The sequence below is a fragment of the Pongo pygmaeus genome, chromosome 7, assembly GCF_028885625.2.
Source record: "Pongo pygmaeus isolate AG05252 chromosome 7, NHGRI_mPonPyg2-v2.0_pri, whole genome shotgun sequence".
Classification (NCBI taxonomy): domain Eukaryota; kingdom Metazoa; phylum Chordata; class Mammalia; order Primates; family Hominidae; genus Pongo; species Pongo pygmaeus.
The window spans coordinates 79,488,502-79,498,903 of NC_072380.2; positions in this window are offsets into that span (position 1 = coordinate 79,488,502).

Consider the following 10,402-nt stretch of genomic DNA (forward strand, 5'->3'; position numbering starts at 1 on the left):
CATTCCCAACAGATATAGGCCTTAAGAAGAAGGAGTATTCTGGGGGCTACACCTCTGGGAACTGAGATGTTGCTGATAGGTTACTGGCTCTAAACTGCTTCCCAGTCCAGGGATTCCAGTAAGCTCATTTCTCTGGAGAAACATGTCTGTAGGCTGTTTCCGTGGGCTCCACTTTTCCACCCTGGGTTTGGGGCATGTGCAGATCCCTGCAGTACAAAACGCAGAAAAGTACCAGCCTCTAGTAGGTTGTAGGCAACCTTTAAGTAGAGTTGTAACTAGGCAACTCTAATTTGGAGCTCTATTATTTCTCTTACTACAAATGAGGAAGTGAAAAACAACTTTTACTTGTTAGTTATTTCCCCAGTTTGAAAAAACGGAAACAAAACCACCAGAATAACCCAAACCCACAATTTCGTGAACCCAAGCACAAATTTGAGTGATTGGGTCAAAAAGGCTTTTCTTATGATTTGTAAACCAGAACCAGGAGCTCCAGATTTCCTTGGGGTGCCCCTGATGATGTCTTTGTCAGTGGTGCTCATCTTATTACCCAGGTACCCAGAATGGTACGGGAGATGGTTTCATTGGCATTCATATTACTAGATCAGTTTGCAACACAGAACATATAGAAACACATGTCCTTCGGCCAGGTGCGGTGGCTCAAGCCTGTAATTCCAGCGTTTTGGAAGCCTGAGGCGGGAGGGTTGCTTGAGGTCAGGAGTTTGAGACTAGCCTAGGCAACATAGCAAGGCCTTGCCTCTAAAAAAACAGATAAGAAAAAGAAAAAAAATAGCTGGGCGTGGTGGCTTACGCCTGTCGTCCTAGCTACTAGGAAGGCTGAGGTGGGAGGATCACCTGAGCCCAGGAAGTCAACGCTTCAGTGAACTATGATTGCACCACTGCACTGCAGTCTGAGTGACAGAGTGAGACCCTGTCTCTAAAAACAAAAGCAACAATAAAAATCCACATCCTTGGCAGTCTGTAACCTTAGTTGCATTCCCTGCAGGAGCTGCCAGCGGGAATCTACAGGGTGAGAGGAGTTTGGAGTCTGAGATAAAGGACTCTCCCCCTCAGGAGAGGGAAGGCAAATGGGGGAGAAGGGGTGTTGAGACTAGCAAATTTTCTTTCCTTTCCCAAGCTGTTTTGTTTTCCACAGCATTTCCCCCTACTTCATCCACTACTGAACCCAGAGTTCTCCAAATTAACTATTTAATTATCAAAGAATAATGATGAAACACAATTTCACTTTTCCCAGCCCCTGATCGATAATGAAGGTGTTGGTGAAGAGAGAAATAGCTGGCACATGGAATTTTAAAGTAGAAGGCACTGTGGTTTTCTGGCTTTGCAGTGAAAAGGCGGGTGGGGGCCATTGGTGTGCATTGGCAATGGCTGAAGTAAGGACTGGGTCTTGATCATTTCTGCTTTTCCCCCTCTTCTGTGTCAGTTGTATTCATAGAAGTATTGAGTGCCTGGGTAAAGCTAGTGGGAATTATCTAACCTCTTCTTAGAGCCCCAAGATACAGCCTAAGCATTCTGACTTGAACCACAATAAGGGCAGTTCGGCACAGCTGACAAAATTATGAGGCTATGTAGAATCCTTTTCTCTGAATGTTAGGAGACTCATCTCTCCTCTACCCATGTTGCTTTGTTTAATGATGTTTCCATAGGGTCAGTTTCGCACCTTCAAATGTAGGATAAATTTAAGGAAAGTAGATTAAGATAGAATGAAAAGTGCAGTGTTCTCTCAAGCCATTCCAAATATTGGAAGGTTTTGGCAAAACATCTAACTGGCTTTTTAACTTTCTGCACAGATCAAGCCCTGGAGCCAGGATGTGCAGTCTATGGCACTGCTTGGAGCATAAGCCTCAGTTACCATAACCTTGGTGTGTCCTTGCAGGTAACTGTGCCAGCAGGGATGGAGAGGCTGGATCAGCCTCCTCCATTTAGCCAGGGTCCATTTTCAGCAGTAACTCAGTCCCTCCCATAAGATACCTGAAAAACAAAACACACATTTCATCAATATAAATCTGATTTCAATTATTAGAGCCTTTGAGTCCTGTTCTTAATTTAAATACAGCTGTTTTACTAATTTTGAATTGAGTAAAATGTTATTCCTTCTTTCCCTACCACTTGGACAAGAGGAAGTATGAGTTTTTTGTACAGCTCATTAGTGGGGTAACTCTGGCTTCCATCTTTTAAGCCAAACTGTTGCCCTTGGCTAGAGAGATGTTTGTTATTTTATAATATCCTCATTTCTGGGGCTTTCTAACAGCTGCTTCTGTTTGCTATTTTGCATTTTCCCAATTTCTCTTCACAATCTCATAACCAAGTGAGATTCTATTTATTCTTTTTTTTCAGCTTATTAATATACTGCCATGCCTCCTGGCTGCAAAAATATGATAAAATCACTGGGAAAAGAATTCAATAATTAATGAGAGTGTTTCTCCCTCAGTTTACAACATTCAGGAAAAAAATCTCATTAAAAAATCTCAGAATGTAGATATAACCTTCAACTCTTAAGGACAGGAAACATAGGGTTCTCTGGACTACAGAAAGAATGCTTTAAAAATGGGTTTTTTCAAAAGTCTAGGAATTGTTAAGAGGATCATGCCAGCCAAATTTAATTGACATGAAGAGAGACTGTAAGAGCCTAATACTGTCACTTTTAGATTCTCCAAGGTCTTCAGAGCATTAGTCATTTTTGGATCTCTTCTGACAATAAAAGGGTATTCTCATCTTGTCTGTTCCATTTAAATGGGTTGAGTTTTAATTAGGGACAAATGACGCAGCTAACAGAGCAGAGACGTTTATTGAACTGGAAATATTTTCTTTATTTCTTTGACAAACATTTTTCCATACATCTCTTGTGGGCCATATCCTATGCCCTATTGTGATAACATAACTTACTTTATTTGAGCAAATATTGTGGGATCACAGATAGAAAAGGCCACAAACCCTGTGTGGAGAGATAGAGAACTGTCAAGGACTGTGAAGAATCTGGAATTTTACTCTACTTGCAAGCTAACCAGCTAGCCTAGTGATATGGTTAGGCTTTGTGTCCCCTCCCAAATCTCATCTTAAATTGTAATCCCCATAATCCCCACATGTCTAGGGAGAGACCTGGTGGGAGGTGATTGGATCATTGGGGTGGTTTCACCCTTGCTGTCCTTGTGATAATGAGTGAGTTCTCACAAGGTCTGATGGTTTTATAAGGGGCTCTTCCCCCTTTGTGTGCCACTGTCTCTTGCCTGCGTCCATGTAAGATGTGCCTCTTCCCCTTCTGCCATGATTGTAAGTTTCCTGAGGTCACCCCAGCCATGCAGAACTGTGAATCAATTAAACCTCTTCCCTTTATAAATTAGCTGGTCTTGGGTATTTTCTTTTATTTTTTGAGACGGAGTCTCACTCTGTCACCCAGGCTGGAGTGCAGTGGTGTGGTCTTGGCTCACTGCAACCTCCACTTCCTGGGTTCAAGTGATTCTCCTGCCTCACCCTCCCCAGTAGGTGGGGCTACAGGCGTGTGCCACCACACCTGGCTAATTTTTGTAGTTTTGGTAGAGATGAGGTTTTGCCTCATCTCTTGGCCAGGCTGGCCTCGAACTCTTGACCTCAGGGGATCCACCCTCTTCAGCCTCCCAAAGTGCATTACAGGCATGAGCCACTGGGCCCGACTTGGGTATTTCTTTATAGCAGTGTGAGAACAGACTAATACACCTGGTAATGTTTAATGGATGCTGGCAGAAGACATAAGAACTGTAGGTCAGGGACAAATGACTTTATGACTAATAGCACTGTGAGCAGCATGAGCATGACATTGGTGCCAGGTCCCCATTCCCCACCCCCATCCCCCTAGTCCCATGGAGCTGAAAAACAGCCCTGGTAAAGAGCAGTCAGGGCCTTGTGTTCTTGGCATACCTGGAAAGAACGTGCAGGGATGTATGCTCAAAGCTCACAAGGGATTGCTTCTTCCAGCAAACACGTCACTGAGAAGACACGTAAGATGGGATGAATAGATACTTGATGAGAGCAGGGAGGACTCATTCCAGTCAGAGGAAATAGGATTTGCAAAGGCCCTGAGGCATGAAGGACACTGAGCTGTTTCAGGGAACAATGGACTGTCTGGCATGATTGGGATGATAATCATAAGGTTAAACAAGCAGGCTGGCAACCTTTCATCAAGGGCTTTGCATGCCATTGAGATTATGGTGTATGGCTTTTTGTTTTATTTTGACCCAACAAATTTCAGAGCATTTAAAGCAGAGGAATGACATGATTGAATTTTATTTTATTTTTATTATTTTTATTTATCTTTTTGAGACGGAGTTTTGTTCTTGTTGCCCAGGCTGGAGAGCCAGTGGTGTGATCTCAGTTCACTGCAACCTCTGCCTCCTGGGTTCAAGGGATTCTCCTGCCTCAGCCTCGTGAGTAGCTGGATTACAGGTGCCCACCACCAAGCCTGGCTAATTTTTGTATTTTTGGTAGAGAGGTGGGTTTCACCGTGTTGGCCAGGCTGCTCTTGAACTCCCGGCCTCAAATGATCTGCCTGCCTTGGCCTCCCAAAGTGATTGGATTATAGGTGTGATCCACCGTGCCCGGCCTGAATTTTATTTGCTATTATCTGGTGATATAGTGTAGAGAAGAGACTGGATAATAGCTAATCAGAGATAAGCTCTATGGGTCTTTTACCAAGTGTCCTTGGAACACCTTGCTTTCTAAGTGTTTTTTAAACTCTTTGCATTTTTTTTCTATTTTTCTAAGACTTCACTATCTTATCCTACCCTGTGTCTCATTTTCACCTTCAAGGACCTCACACACTCACCTTCATGCCTGGCAGCCCTCTCCCTTCAACCCACATTGAATATGCTGATATGAGCTGATATAGAGTAGGAATATTTCTATTTAATTTACTGAATTTCTCAGTATTTTTAGAGTTGTAAACATGTTATTTTCTGAGAATTTATCTACTTTTTTTTCTGTATGCCAATATTCTAGTAAGAATTTTTACTTGGCATAATATAATTTATAAATTCAAGTCTAAGAGGTAAATTGTAACTTTCAATTTATTAAAATAAACACACACACACTCTATTCCAAATAGTATTTTTTTATTCTAAAAAGGAATCGTATGAAGACAAGTATGAGTATGATATTTTAAGAGATTAAAAGATAGAAATTGACTACATTGAACATAACAAAGTCAAAATACAAATATTTATTTTCTTTATGATTTCAAGACCCTTCCAAATTTTGCAATGTATTCTGGGACAGAAGTGATGATTTTTAAAGCCCATTTAGTGGTTTAAAACAACACAATCTTTTTTTTTTTTTTTCTTTTTGAGACGGAGTCTTGCTCTGTCACCAGGCTGCAGTGCAGTGGTGCGATCTTGGTTGACTGCAACCTCTGCCTCCCTGGTTCAAGCAGTTCTCCTGCCTCAGCCTCCCGAGTAGCTGGGATTACAGGTGCCTGCCACCATGCGCAGCTAATTTTTGTATTTTTAGTAGAGACGGGGTTTCACCATGTTGGCCAGGATGGTCTCCATCTCTTGACCTCGTGATCTGCCTGCCTCGGCCTCCCAAAGTGCTGGGATTGTAGGCGTGAGCCACCACGCCTGGCCATTTTTTTTTTTTTTTTTTTTGAGACAGAGTTTCATGCTTGTAGCCCAGGCTGGAGTGCAGTAGTGCCATCTCGGCTCACTGCAACCTCTGCTTCCCAGGTTCAAGCAATTCTCCTGCCTCATCCTCCTGAGTAGCTGGGATTACAGGTGTGCGCCACCATGCCCAGCTAATTTTTGTGTTTTAGTAGAGACAGGGTTTCACCATGTTGGCCGGGCTGGTCTTGAACTCCTGACCTCATGTGATCTGCCCGCCTCAGCCTCCAAAAGTGTTGGGATTACAGGCGTGAGCCACCACGCCTGGCAGAAAACAACATACATTTCTTCCACATTTTGGAGGGCAGAAGTCTGCAATCATTTTCACTGGGCAAAATTCAAAATGTTGGCAGGACTGTTTCCTTTTGGAAGCCCTGAGGGGAAGGATCTGTGTCCTTGCCTTTTTTTAGCTGCTAGTGGCTGCCTGTATTCCTTAGCCTGTGGCCTCTTTCTCAATCTTTTTTTCTTTGAGATGGAGTCTTGCTCTGTCACCCAGGCAGGGGTGCAGTGGTGCAATCTCAGCTCACTGCAACTTCTGCCTCCTGGGTTCAAGTGATTCTCCCGCCTTAGCCTCCCGAGTAGCAGGGATTACAGGCACTGCCACCACTCCCAGCTAATTTTTGTAATTTTAGTAGAGGGGGGGCGGTTTCCCCATGTTGGCCAGGCTGTTCTCGAACTCCTGATTTCAAGTGATCGCCTGCCTTGGCCTCCCAAAGTGTTGAGATTACAGGTGTTAGCCACCGCACCCAGGTCTCTTTCTCAATCTTCAAAGAGCATCATTCCAGTCTCTTTCCTTCATCGCATCTCTTTCTCTGACTCTGGCTGTTTCTTCACTCCTCTTCTAAAGATCATGTTATTACAACAGGCCTACCCAGATAATCCAGAATAATCTCCCAACTTCAAGACCCTTAACCTAATCACACCTGCAAATTCTCTTTTGCTTAGAGGGGAACATTCACAGGTTCTGAGGATTAGAAGAAAGACATATGCAGTGGGGCTTCATTATCCAGCCTACCACAATTCCTCCTCCTACTTAAATTAGTGCTTTTTTTTTCTTTCTACAGCGTTACTTGATTTGGGGTTACAGCTGAGATAATTGGGCTCCCTAGACATGTCATCCATGTATTGATCTGTTTTAGAATAAGTTTAGAATAATAAGTTCTTGGAGCTGTAGGCTTCTGAGGGAATACTTCTTCCCCACAGAATGACTCATCCTTGAATACGCCAGGCAGGTTCACTATCTCCATCTCTCACTTGCAACCCCTGTCTCTGCCCTACCTGGACGCCTCAGGCTTCTCACTTCAGTGCATCACGCCTTCACACTGCAAACGGCTGGTATCTGCATCTTTTTGCTTAAGGTTTACCCTAGTCTCTGGAGCCTGTTCCATCTGAGCTTAGAAAAGACTGGAAATGCTATGGGAATTAATACCCATATCCCTCAGTAGCCTTCAGTCATGAATGAAGTAGTGTATAAATATCCCAGCCCCCCTCATTTCGTTTTTGCCACTTGTTTTATTGAGATATAATTCACATAACACAAAACTCATCATGTTAGTCTGGGCATGGTGGCTCACGCCTGTAATCCCAGCACTTTGGGAGGCCGAGGCGGGCAGATCACGAGGTCAGGAGTTCAAGACCAGCCTGGCCAACAAAAGTGAAACCCTGTCTCTACTAAAAATACAAAAAAAAATTATACGAGCATGATGGCAGGTGCCTGTAGTCCCAGCTACTTGGGAGGCTGAGGCAGGAGAATCACTTGAACCCAGGAGGCAGAGGTTGCAGTAAGCCGAGATTGTGCCTCTGCACTCTAGCCTGGGTAACAGAGTGAGACTCCGTCTCAAAAAAAAAAACAAACAGAAAAACACATATTAAAGAATGCTGTTCAGTGGTTTTTAATATATTCACAATGTTGTACAACCTTCACTGCTACCTACTTCCAGAATGTTTCTATCCCTCCAAAGAAGCCCATACCTGTTAGCACCATCCTTTGTTCCTACTTTCTGTCTCTATGAATTGGCCTATCCTGGACACTTCATAGAAATGTGATATAGTTTGGATGCTTTTCCCCTCCAGATCTCATGGTGAAATATGATTCCCAGTGTTGGAGGTGGCACCTGGTAGGAGGTGAATAGAGCATGGCCAGAGACCTCATGAATGGCTTAGCACCATCCCCTTAATGATAAGTGAGTTCTTGCTCAGTTCATGTGAAATCCAGTTGTTTAAAAGTCTGGTTCCCAGCCGGGCATGGTGGCTCATGCCTGTAATCGCAGCATTTTGGGAGGCTGAGGTGGGCGGATCACTGGAGGTCAGGAGTTCAGCCTGGCCAACATGGTGAAACCCCATCTGTACTAAAAATACAAAAATTAGCCAGGTGTGGTCCAGCTTACAGGTGGGCACCTGTAAGCCCAGCTACTCCGGAGGCTGAGGCACGAGAATCTCTTGAATCTGGGAGGCAGAGGTTGCAGTAAGTGGAGATTGCATCACTGCACTCCAGCCTGGGGGACAGAGTGAGACCCTGTCTCCAAAAAATAACAAAACAAAACAAAACAAAACCAGTCTGTTTCCCCACTCCCCACCCCACCTAACTTTCTTGCTCCTGCTGTTGCCTTGTGATGCACCTGCTCCCCCTTCATTTTCACCACTGAAAACTTCAGTTTCCGCAATTGAAAACTTCGAGGCCCTCACCAGAAGCAGATGCCAGCACCGCGTTTCCTGTACACCCTGCAGAACAGTGATCCAATCAAACCTCTTTTCTTTATAAACTACTCAGTCTCAGGTGTTCCTTCGTAGTACTGCAAACGGACTAACACAGAAAATGGAACCATACAACATGTGGTTCCTCATTTCTTAGATGGATATCATCAAGACACAAGTTCAAGCTGATTCTCTGATTTTCCCAGCAGGATTAAGCTCCAGTTGCCCACAGTGGCACTGGGCAATGAATTGGCTACCCTTCCTTTCCTGCCTCACTTCCCTGCTTTTCCGCTGGTGTTTCTGGGATCACCTGTCAAAGAAAGTGCTTGTACTAGAATCCTTGCTTTGGAATCTGCTTCTTGGGGAACCCAAACTAAAACACTAAGCATATCTAGCTAATTAATCCATTTGTCAAATATACACTGAATATTTACTCTGTTGTTGGCACATTGTTCAATGCTGAAGATTCAGCACAAACAAATTAGGCATCCTTCCCGTTCTCATGGAGGACGTTGAAGCAGGTAATAAAGGCATTAAGCAAATTACAAGAGAGATGAGTGTTACAAAGAAGTGGGTGAGAGAAGGCCTTCTTAAGAATGAGACCTGAAGAATGGGAAGCAGTTATCCTGGAGAAGAGGGTGGGGAAAATTTTCCAGGCATACAAACCCACTCCAAGATAAGGGTGAACCTGGTGCTTTGGGGGAGCGTGAGAAAACCATATGGCTCTTGCAGAAAGAGTTGGAGGAAAACAGCTGAGGTAGATACTTTACCTTCAAAGAAAGACTTGATGTCCAGCTGTGGAGTGCACGGTCAGCAGACAGTCTACAGCTGTCAGCTCGTTCAGGTCAGCCTCATCTCCTGAGAGCTGCCTTGACCAAGGTCACACCCTTTCTGGAGCAGCCTGCATCTGGTGACTGAGCAAGATTGGGATATAGAGGCCCAGCTGTCTGGCCTTGATTTTAAGCGTTATTATATTTAATAGTATACTAAAATTTAAGACGAAAAATTGGTTAACATACTTTATTTCCATTTTTTTCTTTCAGTAGTTTTTGGGGAACAGGTGGTTTTTGGTTACATGGATAAGTTCTTTAGTGGTAATTTCTTTTCTTTTTCTTTTTTTTTTTTGAGATGGAGTTTTGCTCTTGTCTCCCAGGCTGGAGTGCAATGGCATGATCTCAGCTCACTGCAACCTCTGCCTCCTGGGTTCAAGCGATTCTCCTGCCTCAGCCTCCCCAGTAGCTAGGATTACAGGTGTGCGTCATTGGCTAATTTTTGTATTTTTAGTAGAGATGGGGTTTCACTATGTTGGTCAGGCTGGTCTCGAACTCCTGACCTCAGGTGATCTGCCTGCCTTAACCTCCCAAAGTGCTGGGATTATAGGTGTGAGCCACCGCGCCTGGCCTTTAGTGGTAATTTCTGAGATTTTGTGCACCTGTCACTTGAGCAGTGTACGCTGTACCCAGTATATAGCCTTTTATCCCTCACCCCATTCCCAGCTCTTTCCCCAAGTCCCAAAAGTCCATTATATCATTCTTATGCCTTTGCAACGTCATAGCTTAGCTCCCACTTTTAAGTGAGGATATATGATATTTGGTTTTCCATTCCTGAGTTACTTCACTTAGAATAATGGTCTCCAATTCCATCCAGTTTGTTGCGAATGCCATTATTTTGTTCCTTTTTATGGTTGAGTAATATTCCATGGTGTATATATATATATAATGTATTATAATTATATATTATATTGTATATAATTATATATTATATATATTATATTATATATATAATTATATATTATATATATTATATACACCATGGAATATTACTCATTATATATACTATATTATATAATATATAATATATATTACATATAATATATAATATATATATTACATATTATATATAATATATATTACATATAATATATAATATATATTACATATAATATATAATATATATTACATATAATATATATTATATATTACATATAATATACAATATATATTACATATAATATATAATATATATTACATATAATATATTATATATTACATATAATATATATT